The 22,824-nt window shown below is 37.5% G+C and overlaps 1 protein-coding gene across 1 annotated transcript in view; it reads right to left on the reverse strand.

The window, feature by feature from the left end:
* The window catches only part of LOC107591114 (PRKC apoptosis WT1 regulator protein-like), an 80,241-nt gene that overhangs the window by 56,129 nt on the left and 1,288 nt on the right, over positions 1-22,824 (reverse strand). The window lies entirely within an intron of this gene.

Below are 22,824 nucleotides of genomic sequence, written 5' to 3' on the forward strand. Positions count from 1 at the left end.
TCATTAAATTCTTCCAGCACAAAGATTACCGAGAACGGTCTATAAAAAGACAAACAAAAAAAGACAAATTGAAGTGTCTTTTTTTGTTCTTAAACGGACAGCACAGAAAACAATGACTTCAATAAGCACTTGAGCATAGAAATTGCTTCCCTAGCAAACATATCACCAGAAACAACTGCCAAAAGAATTAAATGACAGCTTTCAGAGTTTCCGATCAAATATATATTAACCATCATCAATATTCATTAAATTCTTCCAGCACAAAGATTACCGAGAACGGTCTATAAAAAGACAAACAAAAAAAGACAAATTGAAGTGTCTTTTTTTGTTCTTAAACGGACAGCACAGAAAACAATGACTTCAATAAGCACTTGAGCATAAGAGTTTTGTCCAACTGAAGGCGAAAAATGTGTGTTTGAAAGATAAGTGACAAACCAACAAAAAAACAGAGTGTTTTCTCCTCTGTAGTCTGTATTATAATTAAGATGTCCGTAAATGCTTTTACAAAGGAATCCTCTCCTATTTTTTTATATACACAATGCATAATCTTTGTGACAGACAGACTCCTGGTATGAGGAAGGGCATTTTTTATGAAATATTATTTTGAAATAAGGGATGGTTTGGTTGATATTAAAATCAATAATTAATAAATTGAATAATGAGCAAATTTAAAATACAGCAAAATGCAAGATTTAGTCATCATGTGGAGGTTGCATATTGTTAACAATAATTGAAGTATATTTCTAAAAAGCAAGTACTTGTATCTCATTTTAATAAATTCAGCTTACTGTATTTTAATGTATTTAGATACTAATGTTTAGTATCTTTACCAATGGTTACCAATTATTTTAACATGATTAACACTAGCATTCTCTAATGTGCCTTCTTTTTCTATTTCAACTTGTTTTTTTATTTACTTAAAAAAATGACTCTCTAACACTAGGGTTCACTTTTCTTTTTCTATTCTATCTACTTGTTTTATTGTTATTTATTATAAAAAAAACCTTGCTATGCTATGTGTACTGCATTAGACTAACTGAGACTTATCAAAGCATTTACATATTATTGCTCCTTTGTTAGTTTTTGATTGCTTCCACTGTCATCATTTGTAAGTCGCTTTGGATAAACGCATCTGCTAAATGACTAAATGTAGTTATAATGGATACATAAAAATATTTAAAATATTATTTTTACTTAAAAATAAAAATAACACCAACACCAACAACAGCAGCAGCAAGTGTATACACGACCATTTAAAAGATTGGCATCAGCAGGATTTTTAAAAATATGTTTTAAAGTCTCTTAAGCTTACTAGGGCTGCATTTATTAGTGTAATGTATGTGAAATGTTTTCTATTTTAATATATTCTAAAACGTAATATTGCTGTGATGCAAACGGAGTTTTCGGCAGCCATTACTCCAGTCTTCAGTGTCACATGATCCTTCAGAAATCATTATAATATGAAGATTGGTGGCCAAGAATAATTTCTTATTGTTATGCTGTAAACCTTTGTGCTGCCTAATATTTTGTGATGCATTTTTTTTTCCAGAATTAATTGATGAGAAAGTTCAAAAGAAAAAAACTTTTATTTGATAGAAACATTTGTAACATAAATGTCTTTATTGTTACTTTTAATGAATTTAATGTGTACTTACTGTACACTCAGTCAAAGAGAGGGGTCAGTGTACCTGCATGTTCTCCCGGCGAGCAAAGACATGATTGTCGGCTGTGATGAGACAGGAAGACTGACAGAAAAATCACAGTGCTTGCCATTTACTTTACCACACTAGCACTGTGTCTGCAGTCAATGCAACTGTTAATTATGAAGAAATGCTCGAACACCTGAATATGCAAAGGCAAAAAAATGAAATTAAGGGTGTGCCTGTGTTGCCACAGCTTGTGTGATTGTATAATACGAACAAGTGTGCTGATTCTTCTTAAACTGACAAGCTTTCACGATTAAAAACAATTAAACACTGATTAATCATTAGCATCCCTATTTAAAATACCAAAAACGTCTCGTATAATTCAGGTGCGATTTCCGCAAGTGCATGTGTGTTAAAGAGTGGAATGCCCATCTTGATTAGAGTGTAATTCAATACGAATAACACCTATCGTTTGGTTTGGATCACAGAGTAAAAGATGTACTGGGATTAAAGAGTGTCACCATATTCCTCTCTTCTGTGTATTTTTGTTTAACACCACCACATTTTCCACACAAACCCTCACTTCTCTACAGGCAATCAAATAGCCTAAACAGTCCGGGTCAGGTTGGAACGCATTGCTTTAGACAGAGAGACAGAGGGAGGGAGAGAGAGAATTAGACGTCAGTGATTAATGCATTCCACAGCACTGCTCTCCCGCAGCATGAAAGAATGTTACAGACAGCAAAAAGGCTTAAGAAGACCTTACAATAACAACGGAAACATGCCCACAAAACTTACAGATGCGTTCATCATAACGTCACCTTCTAATACAACCATTCACACATTTATATATTTTTTAAATCACACAAGAACATTCACAAAGGCAGTCAGCTGATGACGTCAATACTCATTTGTGTATAAATGAGGGAGTGGAATGCTGATCTCTATTTGCAGCCTGGCAGTGGCCTGTTAGAGTGGACTGGAGAGATTTCCTCATAAACCCATCAGACCTGCTGACACACACACACGCGCACACACACACACACAGAGGGCTTGCTCTGTAAATTAGCAAAGCAGCTGTACTAGCTCATCAGCATTACTGAGACCCTTAACCTCTCTGTGGCACTAGCACAAGTTTTAAAGTGCAAGGTTGAGTTTCTATGCTGTTTGATGTTATGACATGGAAATGTCTTCTCATAAATATTAGTTAGGGAAATGTGACAGATTCCTGAAACAATATATGAAATATTGGCCTTATTACACATTACATTTACTCACTATACTAACAACAGTCAATTATACAGAACTGCATGCAAACCAAACCCTAACCCTACAGTAAATTACATATTGTTAATTAAAATTACTCCGTACTTAAATGTATATTTACACTAACAAGGAGACCCTAAAATAAAAGTGTAACCAAAATGTTTTGGTTATTTGTGATACTATTAACGAGACTTACTTTCTTCTAATGGCAAATGTTTGTATTTGATTTTTTTGTTTATTTATTGATTTATTGTTTTTAATTCATGTATTATTTTCTGTATTTTTCATCATTCAATTATTTTTCTTGTTTGTGTATTTTTCCCTCCTGTTTATTACATGTAAAGTTATTTAATGTTCTCCTTAAAGTTTTTGCACAGAATCATTGCAGTTTCTTTAATAAAAATATTAATAAGGCCATGATGATGTTGCTAATTTTCTCAGACTGTCATAGTAGTAGTGTGATTGCCATTGTACTACTCAATTAGATGCCTAAAGCTGCAATAAAGAATCAATAAGCATGAATATGCAATAAGTTACAAAAAGAGAGAGAAGGAAACAAAAATAGAGACAGAAAGAAAAACAGAGAAAAAGAGACAGAATGCCAAAGTAATGTTTGTTTTTCATGAGAAAACCACCACTGTGGCTGGCCAATTCCCCCTTAGGCCATGGGAACCCAGCTTTCTGAAACAATAACCCTGGTGGAGCTACTGCAGGATGGCTGTTGGCATTCCCACGTCCACAGCCTGCCACCCGGATACAGCTCATCCAGCATAATGGATTGAGAAGTTGCACCTTGGGGAGTGAGACCTCCATTTAGAGGTTAGGGGAAATATTCTGACAGTTCTGAAGGAGATGTTCTGCTCCAGAGGACATGGATGAAAGCTATAAAATGTGGGATCCGGTTGGTTTGGCAGAGGGTCAGCTCTGACTTGGCTACTAATAATAAGAGTTTAACGTTGAATGGAGAAAACCAGTTGAGGACCAGGGCTGTGAAGTAACCAAAAACTAGGACACTGTACTTTTATGACCTACTGCATACTGCTTAAAAGGACCACAACATCATTCAGCCTTTATCAAAGTATGTCTGTTTTTAAAGGGATAGTTGACCCAAAAACTAAAATGCCGTCATCATTTACTCACCCTCATGTCGTTCCAAACCTGTATGACTTTCATCAGTGAAACACAAACACATTTAAGGGTAAACCTAATGTACCTTTTAGCTTTTGTACCTTTGGGAAACGCCCCCAGTGACAGCTTTATACTTTTTTTTTTTCTAAGAGCGTGTAGACACTAAGAAAAAACTGCTACTGCTGAAAAAAACTGCTGAAAGAAAGTCATAAAGGTTTAAAGCGAAATGAGGGTGAGCAAATGATAGCAGAAGTTTAATTTATTGTCTGCAGGTTCATTTCCGAAAATAGCACTAATGAGCACTTCAGCATATGAACTGAAGCAATAGGAAACACTGCTGCACAAAGCTCACTGTATCACGTTACGCCGCCATTCTACAAGTTACAGTTGAACGACAACAACATTAACATTTAATGGGAAAGCAATCTGGGTATTTTTGTCATAGCTGCACTTGAGGGAATGCGAGCAGGAGAAAGTAGGCAAGCAAAATTGAGTAAAATTTTTAGTGAGAGGGACCACTCACCTGGAAACCTGTATGTCAGATTATCATGACTGAGGCAATGTATGCAGACAGCCGATTTAATTAAGATAAGACCAGAGTGTTAAGGGTTAACAAACACAACACTAGCAAATTAAACGCAGGATATCTGCATGCTCCTGAAATAAAAAACATAAATATTTATACAACCATGACCTTGTCTATGTGGTCACCCACATATCAAACATCACTCTGATGTCTGATTACATGCAGGAAATCAAATCTATATTAAAAAAAGAAAAAGCTAAATATGTAGTATTTAAATTGGTAAATGGTATTTAAAGAGTCTGTGGAAGGATGTAGAAGAGCCCACCTTAAATATACATTACATAATATATACAGGTGCATCTCAATAAATTAGAATGTCGTGGAAAAGTTAACTTATTTCAGTAATTCAACTCAAATTGTGAAACTTGTGTATTAAATAAATTAAATGCACACAGACTGAAGTAGTTTAAGTCTTTGGTTCTTTTAATTGTGATGATTTTGGCTCACATTTAACAAAAACCCACCAATTCACTATCTCATACTCTTATTCGGGCTAAACGATACTGGTAAAACGATAAATAAATCGAATAGCGATTTTTCTGATTTTATTTAATTAAATTTTTTGCACGGCTTGACAATTTGGTAAAAAAAAAAATCATATTGTGATAGTTCACTGTAAAATAAACCAATTAAATATTTCATAAAAAAAAAATAAAAAATTTTGATAGAACAACTGCAAATTTATAATACTATAATAATAACAACCTTTATTTTGACCGCTGTAACACTTTCATCATGAGTGTAACAGTGCAGTCACTCTGAAACATGCAGTGTACGTATCTGTTTGATGATCACACTAAGCCATATCACTGATTTAATTTCGATAAATTGTTTAGGCCTAATTCTAGTCTCTAGATATGGCTGGAGTTCAATATAAGTGGGATTTTTTTCATCCATTTTCACATTTCTCATTCAGTTCCATTGCACCACAGGTGTAGGACAAACAATGCATAAGCCTAATGCTTGGGTTTAGGGGTTTGCTCAAATCCTTAACATTAAGCATGAGCAATAATAATAATCATACTTGCCTTGGCAAACACCACTAATTAAGAAAACACCATGCTTACAACCCATTTGGAAAGCATTTCTTTAAGCTCTCCGCAGAGAGCGGAGTCGTCTTTACCAGGACTACAAAATTAAATGTGACTCTAAAGTAACGTTAGCTCACTTTGAGACATTCGTGTTTCCACTTCGCCAACTCATGCAGAACACATGCACAGACATGCTACGAAACTGAAAATTAAGGGCAACTTCCAACATGCAGGTCAATGCCTAAACAGTAATTACAAGAGAGAGAAAGTAGGAGGGAGAGAGAGGGGCGTGAACATAGATTGAAGAGAGAGAGTATGAGCAATAGAGAGAGACACTGGGAGTGGGATGTGATTGGAAGTGAACTTTGCTCGAGGCATAAAGCAGATTCATCATTATCCAAAGAATTTTTACTAGCTTTTCTTACTCCGCGCTAAAAACACAGACTGGGCTTGGATTTTTCACAGAGGCTGCGTTTCTTTAGGTGACAGCAAGTCACATTTTTAATTTGACAAAATCGAGTCTGTGAAGGACAGACATTCAAATATGTCATAATGTGCAAATTCTAAAAGCCCTGTTGAGTTTTTTGGTCAACTTGAAATTTTTGAAGAGACTGTTTTTTTTTTTTTTCAATGGAATAATCTACATCCAAGTACACAGTTGTCTAAGATTTTCAAAGTGTCATCATATGAAATTTTTTTTAAAGTATAGCATGTCAAATAGAACACAACAGTACAATGTATTTTCAACATTTCATTAAATTAATTATTGACCCAGGTAGAAAATAGTACAACGTATTTTCAATTGATTGACATCTTTCGAAAAAAGTTCAGTCGGACTAAAGCATCTACATGATTTGTTTTGTTCCAGTTGAAATCTGACTTTTAAAATGCAGTGTCTGAACAGTTGTTCTTTTCAATCTTCTACTACAATACTAAAAGCAGGGTAGATAATTTGTAAAAAAAAAAAAAAAAAAAACACTTTTTGATATGCTGGTTGAAAGTCTCTTCACATCCTGATAGCAATCACTAAGTTATACAAACATACACAAACACAAACGTAAACATACAACACTAGACATAAGAAACATTTTTGTACAGCTATACATAGCTAACTTACTATAGTTAGATTACTGCTTTCAGTAAGTTAGCTATGTATAGGTGTAAAAAACTCTTTCTTACGTCTAGTGTTGTATGTTTATATTTATGTTTAACTATGTAGCACCGTTGTCCTGCGAGACACATTTCATTCCACTGTATATCCACACATTTAGTGGAATGACAATAAAGCTCGACTTGACTTGAGTGATCTAATTGTATACATATTGTCTGTGGAAGGCATGGAACCATAAAATGTTCATCCAATCATATCCCTTGATCCAAGGGCTACGATAGGCTGTCCTACCTGCCTTTCAACATATTTATTTGCATACCTCCGCACACCGTTTGCGCAGACATGATACGTCATCAGCGTGTTCCATTACGCCATTGCAGACTGAGCGAGAATGGAAGGCATTATTACTGTATTATTCGCTTTATACATGTTTTCTTACGGTGAATGAGACATGAGGTAATCTGACAGCATTGCATTCAATCCTCCACCAATCCTGTCTCTCATCATGTCGCTGGTAAGCGTCTGGTCTGCCTGTGCGCGCTCATGTGTTTTGTAGGTGGCTTTGGAGAGTGATTTACAGGGAGGGTGGGATCTTATGCTTTCAAAGCTAGCTTGCTATTGCTAGACTCTCTAAAATACTGTACCCTTCCTTTAAAGCAGACAGGGGTTAAAGTCCTCTGATCAACTGGTTAAACCTAGTGTAGGATCCTGGTGCACCATGCATAAAGACAGAACTCCGTAAAAGAAATCTAGCATGTGGTGAACAGATTGTGCTACACTCAAAGCTCTCATTTCAAAGATTTATCTTGGTGAAAAGGACAATAACACATTTAAACAGAGGACAATGTAGAACAAATCCTCTCCACGTCTGTCAGTAGAGCAAGAGGGACAATACACCTGCATACCAGGCAAGCCAAAGAGCATTCCATGTGCTTTCTCAGATTCAGGCCGGTGTTAATCAGGGGTTTGGGCTGGGACCGTTGGAGCATGCTTGGCCCTCCCCACCGGGGGCCTCTGTGTATGGAGCCCATTGTGTTCCAACATTAACAGACACAGAAGCATGAGTCACCTTCAAATCGTGTCTGGGTATTACCTACCTCATCCAATCAGAATGCTGGGAGAGGTGAAGACCAAACACCTGTACAGTAATGTGTGCAATGCAACTCCTCGTCAGCATGGTAATGCTTGAAGGGGCATAGCCTAACTGCAGTCTCATGGTTGGGATTTTTGATGTTTACCCAAAATAAAAAACACTTCTTAATCTGTATATAACAAAAACGCAGCTGGTCTTCCTTTGGTTGGCGTGGGTAATTAACGCCCACTGGTTATATTAGTGTTAAGTACATACTCCCTAGCTATCATTGGCCAACAACTTCGTCAAGCTTACCAAACCCTAAAAAAGATGACAGAAAACCGTCAAAACATATGATTATGAGTGAATCACACGCAAGGCACATAATTATCATCCAGTCAGATTGTTAGCAATAGCTAGAGGAATGCTAAAACAAAGGTATTAGTAAATCTCTGATACGACATTAGCCGCTGCTATGATAATAAACAGAGACTGGTAATGTAAATAGGCCAAAGTCGGCACTCCAGTAATAAAATATCTAATTTTTCCATTAGCAGATGTAAACTAAGGACAGTAACTTCATTAGAGAAGTATATATGGTCATCTGGCTAGCATCTGACACAGAAGTGAATGGGGAGAGTGAAATATATATAATATTGCTGTTGTCCGTCGCATACCCTGAGTCTGGTGCTTTAATTGTCATTGGCTCTGTCCCAATTGAGGGAATAAATATTTAGATCTCTCATATTCGGTCTTCCTCTCTCATTTAGACATAAACCACATAGTCAGTCTGTGTTTACTAGACAGTGCCGTTTATTTCTCTGTTCCAAAACACAGTGAATTGCCTACTGCATACAGGCAGCTGCCTTCAAAGGTAGTACTCTAGCCATCATGAAGCCTTATAATTGACGAATTTGGAACACTCAACATTACAGACGACATGACTCACGACAGAGTCTGGCTTAAAAAGGTGAAACTATATTCAAATTAAAAATGTAAAAATACATGGCACATACACAAATATTGATTAGAAGAAAACAATACGTCCAGTTTTGTTAATTCACTATTTCAATATTGAACTTAAATTAATTGTTTTACTGAGCTAGTCAATGCAACATGGGATTGCATTCTCCTTCATAGAGAGATCATTTGGATTTAAATAAATTATGAAGAATAGAGGTTACGATTTCATTATGTAACAGAATTAGCAACATATAATTTTTGTCATATTGTGACATAAGCTACATCTGAGTAAAGCGGATAAGTAAAAATCTAATAAAATGTATGGCCTATAGACTTGGTTCTATCCATCGGTTGTTGATTGGATGAAGACAGATTTGAATGCGAGCCTGCAGTCGACTGCAAGTAAGGGATTGGAATTAAGGACTATGATTAGAGAAGTCCAGCATAGGTTACCAAAGAGAACTCTGTTGTTTCACCATGAAGATCGAATTCAGGTGACATTGATTAAATATTACCAGGTGTGCGTTTCCCAAAAGCAACGATAGTTGCAAGTTCTGTCATTACCAATAGAGTTCAATGGAACTAACGACCATAGTTAACTAACGATGCTTTTGGGAAACGCTCCCCAGGTGAAGAAAAGGAAAAAAACAAAACATTTGCATGGATGAATCATTCACAATAGGACTGATAACATGCATTTCAAATATATAAGCCACTAACTGGTCTGCAGATAACCAAATGTAGGTAAGTTTGTTTCTCATTGGGGGTGAAACAAGAACAGTGAAACAGACTTTGAAAAACGAATAAAAATAAAATTGAGCATTTAAGATGAGCAAGAGTAGACAAGAATAAACAGTTTGTCTAAATGTTAAAGTCGACATGAAATCAAAATTGACTATTCTTATTTTTTTATGGAATACTGTAGTGTTTATTATAAATAATTTATCTGTGCACTTCATTATTTTTTTTTAATTCATGTGCCCTCGTAATCTTTAATCAAAAACGTTAACCTCCCCTCCCCCTCAAAACGACTCCTCTACCCTTCCGGACCGGTCACGAGCTATGGCGCAAGGGCGGAGCTATCTGGAACTGCCAACAGCTGCAGTGACATCAGTGACGTTTGGAATAAACGACAGGGGGAAAAGCTGAAGCTGATGCTTCACTTTATATCACAGACACCAGTCATAAGGGAATTCGTTACCCTTAAACATTGAAAAGATATTAGGATATTACGACAACATTACTACATTCTCTCACACGCGCTGTTTAGGCATGTTTAGTGCCGTTGATCGTCGTCGTCATACTCAATAAAAATTTTTTTTTATTCATGTTAGGGTGTCGGCGGTGAATCCAGTGGAGAGAAATCCCCCACAACTAACTGCAAACTGGCATTCAGATCTGCCTCCATTTTGTTGGCAACGCCCCAACTTCCAACGATCCAATCAATTTCCGAAGGATGAAATCAAGTCACGCCCTCTCATTTCAGATGCCGTTTCACTCGGATATACGTCACAGCAGAGAAGAAAAGACAATAGCCACTTCTATTTCATGCCGACTTTAAACAAGTCCAAAATCCAACCGCAGTATCAACAGAGAGAGGTCGAGGAGGGGAGGACGGGGAAAACAATGAAAAGCTGAAAGGAGAATGCAGAAGGAAGCCTTTAGGATCAATATGGACATGATGAAAATCCAAGATGAATATCCAGTGAAAACAGGGCTGTGTGATGGTTATGCATCATTTAGAGCCTAACTCTCACTGAAGAAAGTACAGAAAGGGCCAGCTTACAAATACTTGACAAAAAATAAATGAGCTTGGAAAACTAATCAACTGTGAATAAAAGCTGGAAACTAAACAACTGAAGGTGTATTATCCAAGATGAAGTTCAGACGAAGATCAATAGATTTAAAGCAAAGTTTAAAGAGAGTTTTGAGTTACAGTAGGAAAGGAAATTAAATGGGAGGAAAAAGGGGAATTCCTAAACTTTAATCTTAATGTCAATCCTTTACTTGAAGCAGGATACAACCCTTTCTCTCTCTCTCAAGGCAACAGCAACCCATCTGTAATATCAACCCTGTCAATCAACAGACCAACATGCAAATCAAAGATAGATTACTCACAGCATGTCTGACCTTGTGATCCCAATCTATGCAAGTATATTTAAATAAAAGGAGCCAACAGGTCTTAAATGAACAAAAATATAGTCATTATGGTTATTTAGTGGAAAAAAAAAAAAAAAACACAAAATAGCCTTACCCTCAGTCAAACAGCCTGCAAAATTACTTTGAACTGATTGCTGAACAAAAACTGTTTGGCATTTTGTTGGCATGATTTTCAGGGACTGTTATCAATATGTAGCAGGCCACTCTACAGGGTTTTAGTGAAATATCCGGAGTATCTCACAAGCTAGAGTTTGGGTGAGTTCAGTGGGTCCATAAAGAGCAGGATTAGGTTGTTCATACTGAATACTACTGCTCAATGGGGCAGGAAGTGCAAGTGAGCAGTTGCATCATTCACAGACGATCACGTCACTTTTAAATGGGTTTAGAAAGGATCAAGTTAGAGTCAACTTGATAAGACATTCACAAACCATTGTACTTCCTTAATAGGACACAATTCAGAGAGATAAAGATGTAGGGCATTGGAAATTAATTAGAACAGGAAAAAAGAAGTCATATCTCATAACTTCACCAGGTGGCTATAAATTAACTCTTATTTTTGATGATGCAATGTTATTTTTTGTATAGACTGTTTCATCAGGTGCACGCGCCTGGCCCGAAGTTTTCCGGTCTGTGTCCGTTTATCAGTCTGGCTCTGGCGCCGACTACAAATGCAGTTAAAGTTAAGGTGATGAGTAGACTGAAGTTGGGCTCAGGTGGTTGTGCTGTTGGATATGTTTCCCATACATTTATTTATTTGTGGCGCTCGCCACAATATCAAAATTGACAGATTTTCCAAAAGGCTTCGTTGAATAAACATGAGCACGTACTACACGTTTAAAAATCAAAACGAGGCACGGTGTTTTTATATCACTGTATTTCTGAAGGAAGACTATCTTTAGAAAATTTTCGATGTCATTTTAATTTCATCTTGCATGTTATATGCCTGATAAGTAGGGGTGGGAATCACCAGAGGCCTCACGATACGATATTATCACGATACTTGTGTCACGATACAATATTATTGCGATTTTAAATATATTGTGATATATTACCTTTTTCCAACTTCAAATTATGTCCCCAAAGGAAAACTTTGACAACATCTGTTTTAACTAAAAAGAAACATTTCTCAGTTTGTTTATCTCACTTCAGTTTTATTGTTGCAGTGCAAAATGGGATTGTCAAGTGTGGCTGTGAGAATGGGGGCAAAAGTGTTGCGTTTATAATTTTGTTCAGTGTACATCCCCTCCTTGTTTACAAATCCAAAGTAAGTCCATACATCCGATTTAAACGGGGCTTTCCTGATAACTTTCCGTGATGCCGCCCTATTTATTTTACTAACTTACTGCATGCTGAAGGTGACCCAGCTGACCTCACCAGAAGAGGGAAAAAAAATAATTAAAAAAAACTTACCACCACCATCTAGTGGACTGTAAAGAAATTTATTTTATTATTCTACCAAATAGTATAATAAAAGATCGATACTTGGCGTCCGTGTATCGATACAGTATTGCTGCTGAAAATATTGCGATACTATGCTGTATCGATTTTTTCCCCCACCCCTACTGATAAAGCAGCGTCTGTGAGCTCAGCACTGCTTTGTGTACAGCCGTTACTGGGGAAACCTCTGTTTCTCCCACTTTAAAGCACCTCCTGCTGGCAGAGAATGAATTTGCATTTTCAGTAAGTCCATCTGATTTATGCAACAAACATATTTTGCTTATCAAAAATAATCTACTCTAGAGGGACTACTTAGCTGTTGTTATTGATTCTATTTGGAAATCTACCGGAAGTTAAGTTAGGGCCACAAAAGCGCGCATGCGCAGTAACGTTTGTTTATGTTGTTGCTGTTGAAACCGTCTATAGCCTATAGCAGTGGTTCCCAACCACATTCCTGGAGGCCCCCCAACACTGCATGTTTTCCATGTCTCCTTAATCAAACACACCTGATTCAGATCATCAGCTCATTAGTAGAGACTCCAAGACCTGAAATGGGTGTGTCAGACAAAGGAGAGATACAAAATATGCAGCGTTGGGGTCCTCCAGGAACGTGGTTGGGAATCACTGGCCTATAGGGTAGAACTTCATCGCACTGTCAACACGATCCTTTAAGCACAAAATTACCTGTCACTTATACAGTGCTCAGCCCTGGGCGTGTGAACTTTATCAACATTCCTGCACCTGATGCCACCTGATGTTTGGTTGATAACATGCTGTTTCTAAAGCATATTCAATCTGCAGCATAAATGTAATGACTGATATTCCAGGCAATGACATAGAGCTGCCACATCACCGTAAACATGTCACCAGCTACAAAGGAAAACCAGTGGTTGGGAACAATGTCTCTGCTCCTGTTTGCCATCTTTGGAGCCTCTTCTGACTCATGCTTCTGGAAGGCCTGAAGATTAGCAGGTGTTGACTAGGGAGTTGACCCCATAACCTCTCACGTCAATTGTGGTCTAGAGGTTAACAGGCATGGCCTGTAGAAATGCACGAAAACAAGACCTTGTGCCCATCAAGGTGAAAGGCATATTTAAGCATTTGTCCAAACACACGGTGAAGGCTGATAAAGGTGAATGCCACCAGCATAGAAACTTGCACAACAGCTGAAGGACAATTCAAATGAATGGGTCGAGAAATAACCAAGCAAGTAGAACTTTAAGAGGACACTGATGCTGTCCTTACATCTTATCGTAAATGTTTGTATGATAGTTTCCTAGACGTACAGAAAAGCCCCTCAAGTCATATTTACGACTTTTTGATTTCTGAGTTTTCATGTTGGGTGGGCCATAAACTTTCAACACGCTGGAGAAGAGATACATTGCTGTAATGACACATCTACATTGCTTTCTCTTGTTGTTACAGTCATGAATATTTCTGATTATAAATAACCATTTGAGGCATATTGTACATTAATTCCAAAGCAAAAAAAATGCATTTATTTGCCCAAAATTTAGAAATCGTCAGCATGCTGACTGACTCTTTAGATAGCGAGGTGAATGTATAAATTATGCAAGTAATGTCTGTATGATTGCCATTGAATGGGACGCTTCACTTTATTGAAACTAATTGACTAAATCTAAACTAAACTAAAGCTTCCATATGTTTTGGTTTTAAAAAGATTTACCCAATAAATAGGCAAGAATGATCTTACTGTCATCCTCTGATTCCTATTCCTTCAAATAACAAAGCATTTAATGCAACAAACTGATAATTCCAACATCAGAAGTGGGAAGTAGGACATTTCTGATAGCACATGAAGGCAGCATGAGAACGGGGCAGTGATGTGAGAAGGTCAACCCAACGGATAGGACAACTTCCAAGGAAACTAGAGGTATGTCCTTCAAAAAATAACCCTGTGGCAATGTGTTGTTCATTTAGATCATTCTTGATCAAGCTCTCATGTGCATGGGCTTTTGGTGGCACGTTTTCATTTGATGCTCTGAGTTTGCCAGTTACATTCCAAAGCGTCTCTGCTCTTCGTTTGTCTTTGATGTGTCCACAGATACTCTTCCTCAAAGCAGATCCCTGGGGATTGTATTTGGCTTCCTGAAACACTGAAGTATGTGGTATGGAAGAAGTTGTGGACCTTAGAAATGATTAACATTCTTTAAGGCCTTTGGTCAAACAAATCATAACAGTTAACAAGCAGAGTCAAGACACAAATGCGCCTTTAATGAAGGAAAGTCAACTTATATCTTTAATCAAGCTTAGGAATGCAAACGGTGATGAAAGGTCATGTTTCTTGACTGTTCTGCACATTTTTACATTCTTCAAGGCTGTTACTCAGTAATGTGACTCAAAACAAGGAGAAGAGGACAAATGGTGTGTTTTACTTCAATGCCCCACTGGCACTCGGTGTCATAGCTTGGCAACAACGCAAACATTTATTTGAGATCAAAGTCTGAGGTGTAACCATGGAGATGTGGCATGAGGTGGCATACCTGAGAACTCATAAATATGATGACAAAGCCTTGGGTGTACTGACAAAAATATGAAAGCAACTTGGAGCTGTGCTTGTCTTTGCAAAACCTGCCACCACTGTGCTACAGAGTTGTATGGGAGGAGACCAGGAATTGCTATGCAACTGCTAAGGTGTTGGTTGCGAGTGAATTTTAGTGTACTGCTATGCAGTTGCTAGTGTTTTGGGTGTTTCTAGGGCATTACTACATAGAGGCCAGGGTTTTGTGAGTGGTTGTTTAAAACAAAAGTGTCCACAGCAAAAGAGTCAACATCAAAGTCTCTAGTCTGCTCTCTAGATCTGGTTCAGGATCCTCCTTCAATGCAAGAACTTTCAATGTACTTAAATTGTTCACCCGTTTTGTCATACAGCAAACAAAAGCCAGATCACTTAGAAAAGTAATAGCACTGATAATCAGTTTGATTTACTTTTCTACTCTAACTACATATTACCAATGTACATTCAACAGGAAACATTGGTATCTGCAGTGCAAATTATCTTAATTATATTTAAAATTCAAAAGTAATATTCATAAAATGTATTTACTTTTTACATAAAAGTCATTCATATGTTACAGAAATGGTTGAAACATATCATTGTACACTAAATTAACATTATTAAAATATTTTTGAAGCCGTTTTTATTGTTGTAGCGTAATCATTATTTTGTCATCACTTCATCACTGTGCCAGAAATACAACAATAATTCAAAATTGTCTCTGCATATGGTTAAAGGACACTTAATATTATTGGTCATAAAAAAATTTCACTCTTAAAAGCACACCTTCCTCAACATTACTCATTGGACATAATTCATGTCCAAATAAACAAACAGTGTGGGACGACGAGACAAGTTACATAAGTTTAACACTCATTAAGTTTATTGGTTCTTTCAAATTACCTTGACACGAATATTGCATGAATACTAAAACCAACCGTAGAGATAAGAACTACTGTAACAATGACTCAATTATACATTGTTTTCTGTGTTTCTGCTCTATGCTCCTATAATAAACAAGTATCTTGTATCAGGTGAAACTGATTTGAGATCCTGAAATACCAACCTATCAGCACGTTTTACACCACATGATAGAAAGAGAAAACAGACACAGTGAGAGATGACAGATGGAGGGGGGAAAGATCAAAGGATGAAAGTAAGAAAAGAAAAATAGAAAGCTGGTTTGTCTTGTTGTGCAGTGGTGAATGTAAGCACACAGGCTAATGCCTAATCACGCAGAGTGGCCTGGTTTTACCACTGACTCATACCAAGCGCCCTGCTGAAAGGAATGTTCACAAACAACTACTGGCCAAATCCACTCTGTTTTATAATCATTGTTTCTGCTCGCACACAATCAAAGCTAACTTTGATTGTAACCTTGTAAATAATCACTGTGTGACAAAGTGTTAGCCGATATCATTAAAAACACGCTGGCATCTCTCTCCAAGTGTTCTGCACTTGTTTGAAGAATACACATTGAATACAAATTTTTCACATTGCCCACTGTGCCAATGTGTTTGTGCTCCCTGTTGAATATGGATTGACAAAGTGAAAGTGTTACAGTTACTATTAGGCATGGGCCGATTACCGGCTTCAAGGTATACCACGATTTGAAAATTAATATGAATTTCCATTAATATCCGCTAATATTTTCCGTTATACCGTTCCTGCGGTATGCACTGTTTTTCATGTCTCCTCAAAGACTGAAAGTGTAGGAATCCCTCAGGTTGAGTGCAGTGTAGAGAGTAACACGACCCTCCTCCTCCTGTTGGTGCGAGCGAGCGGTCAGTCACGTGTGTGTGTGTGTGTGTGTATGACGACTGAAGGAGCTTCCCCTGGAACTTACGCGATCGTTAACCGGCCGTTTTTTGTCTTATTGCAAGCAACTCGTCTCTGTTCTGGACTTGCACAAACTGCATTGCAATGCAATCGTTTTCCAAAATGTAATTTATGTGAAAATATGAAGTCTGTAAACGCCCGTTAACACAGTCCAGAGACGTTGAAGACGGACGCACAGAGAAAAACACTGTAGCAGGGAGATCACTCACTGTTCATGATGCACAAACTATTGTAAGAAAATCCTCAATATTGATTTGGGGGTTTATATGAATGTTTCTGAGGGGAATTGACTGTCTTCAGAAAAGTTTACGTGGTATTTTCTTTTCATCTAGTCTCTGTATAGTTCATATTAAAGCAGTGTTTCAGTGCAGCAGTAACCAAGGAAACGCTGCATCTGGTGTTCCAGAAGCGCCTCCTGCTGTCAGAGAGAGAATCTGCGTCTCATTCAGAGCTTCTGCTGTTTGCTTCGTTCAGGCATGTAGTATCATTTCACAAAGCTAGTCAGAACATTCTGTTTTTGCTTCAAATTGGGTTATTATTAAATCAAATTATGTATATGAAATTATATAACTAAATGATATGTGTATGAATTATATAACTAAAATTAAATCGCTGTAATTATAGATTTAGGTTAAATAAAGATGTCAGTCTTTATTTTTCTTCTTTTTAGGAAACAGATCAAAGAAAAAATAAACAAATTCTACTGTTCCTAATATTCTGTATGTTGCTCAAAAACAAAATATATTGTGTTCAGCGGAAAAAAGTTAGTTTTTTTACCCAGTCATTTAAAAATAACACATTTTAGAGCTGTAACGACAATACCGTGATATTTTTGCTTAAGGTTATCATACCGTCAAAATCTCATACCTGCCCATGCCTAGTTACTATAACAGCTACACTAACCAAACTAGTTTTTAAGTAGCCTGACATTAGCTCAGCTATTTCCAGAAACATCTTTTTTCAAAGAATTGCAGTGTAATGTGACAAAATGCTGTCACTGTTTTTTTTTTAGTTACATTGTAATCAAATGCACTCTCGGAGATCCCTTTATATTAATATTTTGTATTTTTGTCATTATACATTTATATTTCTAACAAAAAAAGTACACTACCAATCAAAAATTTGAGCTTAATGTTTTAAAGAAGCCTTGTATGCACACCAAGGATGCTTTTATAAGATCAAAAAGACAGTAAAAATCTGTAATCTAAAATATTATTACAACTTAAAATATTCTGTGTGTGTGTGTGTGTGTGTGCACACTATACAGCGCACAATATAGATTCCAACTAGGCTCGACATGAAAAGGTTTGAACATGAAAATGGCGACATTATTATTCACAAAACACAATCAAAAGAAACTTGTGTGGGCGATATACAGAACTCGCATTGCACAATTAGTCTCTTCCATCTACAATGAGTCTATATTTGATGATTAATATGCATGAGGACCAGTACTTCAGTCCAATGACATTTCATGCAGAACAACCCAGTGCAATGCTGCAGAAAAAGAAACCAAGCAACCACCAAAATGCAGTGTCACTCATCTGCTGTTGTGCACGCTTATGACAAAAAATATATATATTAAAATACCTTTTATTGCTAACCGGTTATCGTGTCATGTCTGGTTAAAACATATTTAAAGGCTAAAAATTTACTGTAGTCTAATTTCCATTTAATTATGAGTTGTTGGGGATGCTACAACTTCACAGTAGCTTCCTCAACACATGGTACAGGTTATACGACTTATCTGTTCCTCTTTTGAACTCTGCCCACTGATACTAAAGGCTTCAAATATTGAACTAAGTGTCAACCGCTTTTGAACACAGACAAATATACTTGATAGGAGTTGGCCGCACAAAGAGAGCAACAGGTCATATAATTCATTCTCTATGTGGTGTCTGGTGCACGTTAATAAGTGACGACTCAATCTGCAGCAATGTGTCACTGCGTCGCTGACAAAGCACTGCGATATTTCTCAAGCAAACAAAAAAAGCGAGTCTAAACACACAAGCCTAGAAAGGGGCTATTTATAGAGTTCATACCTGCACACTGTCTACACACCAATGAAGAAGAGTGATGAACGCACAACTGTCACAATCAACAGGCTAGCTAATTCATGTGCACACACCGTGACCATTGTGTTCCTAAGTGAGACCAATCCAAACGCAAAAGGTGGCGCTATCATCATATATGCATCATTGCGATAAGCAACGGAAATGATTGTGGCTCGCAGAGAAAATAGCAATGCCTGTCATGCATCATAAACAAGGAAGAGCATAAATTCTGAACTGAACGCGAGTCAGTCTGCGTCATGCTTGAAAAGACCGGACAGCTAGGTAAGATGGAGCGAAATGTAATCTGAGGAGAAGGGTGACCTCTCAGAGGGCCAGCACAGGGAACTTGGTCTCATTGCATTCCAGCTCTTCGATTATGTGCTGATTTGGTCCAACAGTTAAATGGATGTAGTACATCATGCTTTGGCTGTTGAGCGGTACATTAACAAGGCCTGACTTCCAAAGGACCTTCCAAGAGCCTCGTAGCAGGACCCGGAGCATAAAGTGAGGCTCTACCTGTTTTATCAAGACTTGAGTTTCAAACTTTCAAGTTGCTCATAATCTCCATTTAATGGTATTACACTTCTGGTGGAGAACATGAATGCAGTGTAGCCTCTAGTACAAATATCAGTGGTAACAAATAAATGCAGGAATTTCCGTTGTTGAAAAGATTACCAAAAATACTCCACTATGCTTGGTACATAGCCTGGAATGTCCTAAAAACAAAAGGAGAAAGTGTTAACGGTTGGTTGCTTAACCGTACTTACCCATGACTGAATCTCAGAGGTATTTGTAGTGTTGATGTGACCTTGTTTGGAAAAAATGGTGACTGCAAAACATGCCGTCCCATGCTTGTTTAGGTGGCAAAGTCTCATTCGAAGCAGTAGACCGTTGGCAAATGTACAATGTCATAAAATTGCAAAACCAAATTTTTATGTTTGAAATTACACAATGGCAGTTAACCAAGGTGCCGATGTTTTGACATTTTACAACAGGTCACCGACCGCTAACAATAAGTTGATTAACAACCGCAGGTTTAAAACACAGCAGTACACAAGAAAATAGTGCTTCAATAGAAGCATTTCCACTTCCTCTAGTCGTGATTTGCTTGTACGAGGGCCTTGTTTGGATAACCAGACGCTAGGGTCACTAGAAGCAGAAGATAAGGAAATGTAAAAGACTGTTCTTCATCCACATGACTGCTCCAAATGCCAAACATCTGCCAGTTAGTTCAGGTTTCCTGTTCAAATGTCACAAATGTACAGCAAATTCCCAAGGGCTTCAAAACGTAAACCGTAACTTATGATCTCTTTCAGCGCTGCAGTATGTAGGCCGACTCAAGCTTTAGATTTGCCAAGCTTCCTCTCAGAAAGTAAAAAAAAACACCTGGCTTTTTGCCACTAGCAACTCCTTCAGCAAGAAACAATCATAAATATTTATTTCTCAGGGTTGTGAATTCCATCCAAATATAAAATGATCGCCCTGCTGATGGACAGTCGTATCCAGGTTCATCTCCAGTTCTCCTGTGCAAACACCAGCTCAAGGTTTTCACAACACATAAAGTTGAGAATGTCGTTGTTTATGCTGGATTTGGAATTTGAAATTGAAAACCGCCAAGCAGACCGGACATAGGAGGCTTTTATCTCCAAACAGGTCGTGAGGAGTTTGAGACTCGGCCAAATGTCAAACAATAGCATTTGCGTTTATTAGAGCTGCGCTGGTCCAAACACTCAGAAAATAAAACAAACTTCTCAGTCACCCTAGCTAAACATACGTAGCAAGAGAACATTTATCAAACATTCTGGCTGGTGATATGAACTTTCAGATCTGTAATACTAAACAAACACATTACGGATTAAAGTTACAATGGGACATACACATATACAGAAGGCTGAGGTTCACTTAAAGGTGTTTGCAAGGGACTGCTCATTTGCAAAGTCGGCAGCAATGAATTACTGACTAATTACTCTGAGCCAAAGTTCGGGGCAGGCTTTATAGATGTTATCAGCGCCCATCACAAAGACAGTGGGAAACAAAGTTTAGGTTTCGGGCGGAGAGCTGGGAAGCTCTGCAAGAGTCCAATAACTCACAGCGAGCTGCTAAATGCACACGGTGGAACAATGAGCCCTATAAATTTGAAGCCACAGCAGGAAGTACAGGGAAACGACCTATGGAAAGTCCAAATGTCTGGTTTACAAAATATCTTTCCGCAAAGCAGTTCAGGGAAGGATAGTAAGTGCCTTTTCACAAAACCAAGCAGACATTTGACCTGTTTGATAAATTGTGGTGTGAGGTGTGAGACATATGGTTGTACACCATATCAGGCATAAATTATAGTTTCAGGTGATGAGACCCTGGCTGAATGCATTTATACAGCATGTCATAGCCACTAACTGCCTTCACACTTACACACTATATAGAGCACTCGAACTGCATACCAAGCTCCCTCGCTTCAACCCCCGACAGAATAAAAAATTAAGTGTCAAAACGATAAATAATTTAACTTGCACACTTATCTCTCAAAGACACCCTAACATTAAGGCTTGGCCTGTGCCCACTTCCCAAACTACTTTACCTTGGCACAGCGCAAGAGGCTAATGACAGGATGTCTTCAGCCCAAGCAGACATACTGGTTAGCCTCCAACAGTAACTATCCGCGGGGCAGCGAAGCTGGGTGGTACGCAGGCATTCACAGCTCCAGTATATACTGCAATGGCATATTACACTAACAAGACTCCTTTTACTCATGCGGGGGAACGTGACAGGTTGAAAATGTGAGAGATAACAGTGGTGAAACTTATGAGTCAGTTGGCATGTTTTGGAGGCCAACAGTTATGGTGAACTGATCAGCTGATGAAGTTTCTTAAACTAGAGGAACAGCCGTACCATGTTCTCAATCATCTACATCACATGATATAGAATGTTATTCTGCAAACCACAGCCATTATAAATCATGAAATGGAGAAAATATGTATAATATTATCTCAATCTGTTAGTGATCAAACTCAGTGCATTCTAGTCTTGATTTATGTGAGAGTTGCATGGAGGAGAACATGCACTGAACAGATATTTCACATACATTACATAAGGAAGGCATGCGAGTGAACTGATGGAGTGACATTTAATGATGGATTTCAGATTAAAGCTTTTTCTACTTAAGTTACATAACTTGGCTGGAGTTTTGTCTATGTAAGCAAATGTGGTTGTGCCAGTTTGGCACAAATGGACCAACAGATGACTTACAAAAGAGGTGCTATGGTATTTCCCTGTTTATAGAGAATGATAAAACAGTTAATACCATGTTTTGTAGTCACATAGTAGGGATAGGTAAAGATCTAAGAGCAAATGTGGTTCCAAAAAAAATGAATAAAAACCAATTGACCACCTACAAAAAAGGTACCATGGTATTGCCACCTTTTTTGAATGGCGTACCATGGCAAGCACATTCTTGTCTACTTTTGTTACAAACAAATTTAGGATACTGTCTGTAAGTAGGTCTAAATATGGTTGCAACTCCAACTCAGTAGATATGGGCTGACAGATCATTTACACAAGTACCACAGTATTACAATATTGTTTGGAAACTAGCATGATGGTTAATACGACAATATGCTTTGAAATACATGTAAATACACAGCATATTAATAGTTAATCCTTCAGTGTAATGGTATACATCAAAGAACAATGGACAAAAAAAATTACAATTGATTTTATGACCATTATGGACCATAAAACCATTATGGACCACGTTGGCCTCCAAACATACCATGTATTTAAACTTAATTAATAAAGTATTGTTGCAACTCAGTATATGAGCCATTTACACACAAGTAATACTGTATAACTATGTTTGACATGGTGCCATTGGAATCATTGGGTTTATATGGTACAACAATTGCATATTAATATGTCAATCCTTCAGTAACATGATATACATCAAAGCATCATGGCCAAGTATCCATTACCATGGCTTTATGGTGCCATGTCAATTTTATATATATATATATATATAT

The sequence above is a fragment of the Sinocyclocheilus grahami genome, unplaced genomic scaffold (assembly GCF_001515645.1).
Source record: "Sinocyclocheilus grahami isolate Dianchi unplaced genomic scaffold, SAMN03320097.WGS_v1.1 scaffold8.1, whole genome shotgun sequence".
In the NCBI taxonomy this organism is placed as follows: Eukaryota; Metazoa; Chordata; class Actinopteri; order Cypriniformes; family Cyprinidae; genus Sinocyclocheilus; species Sinocyclocheilus grahami.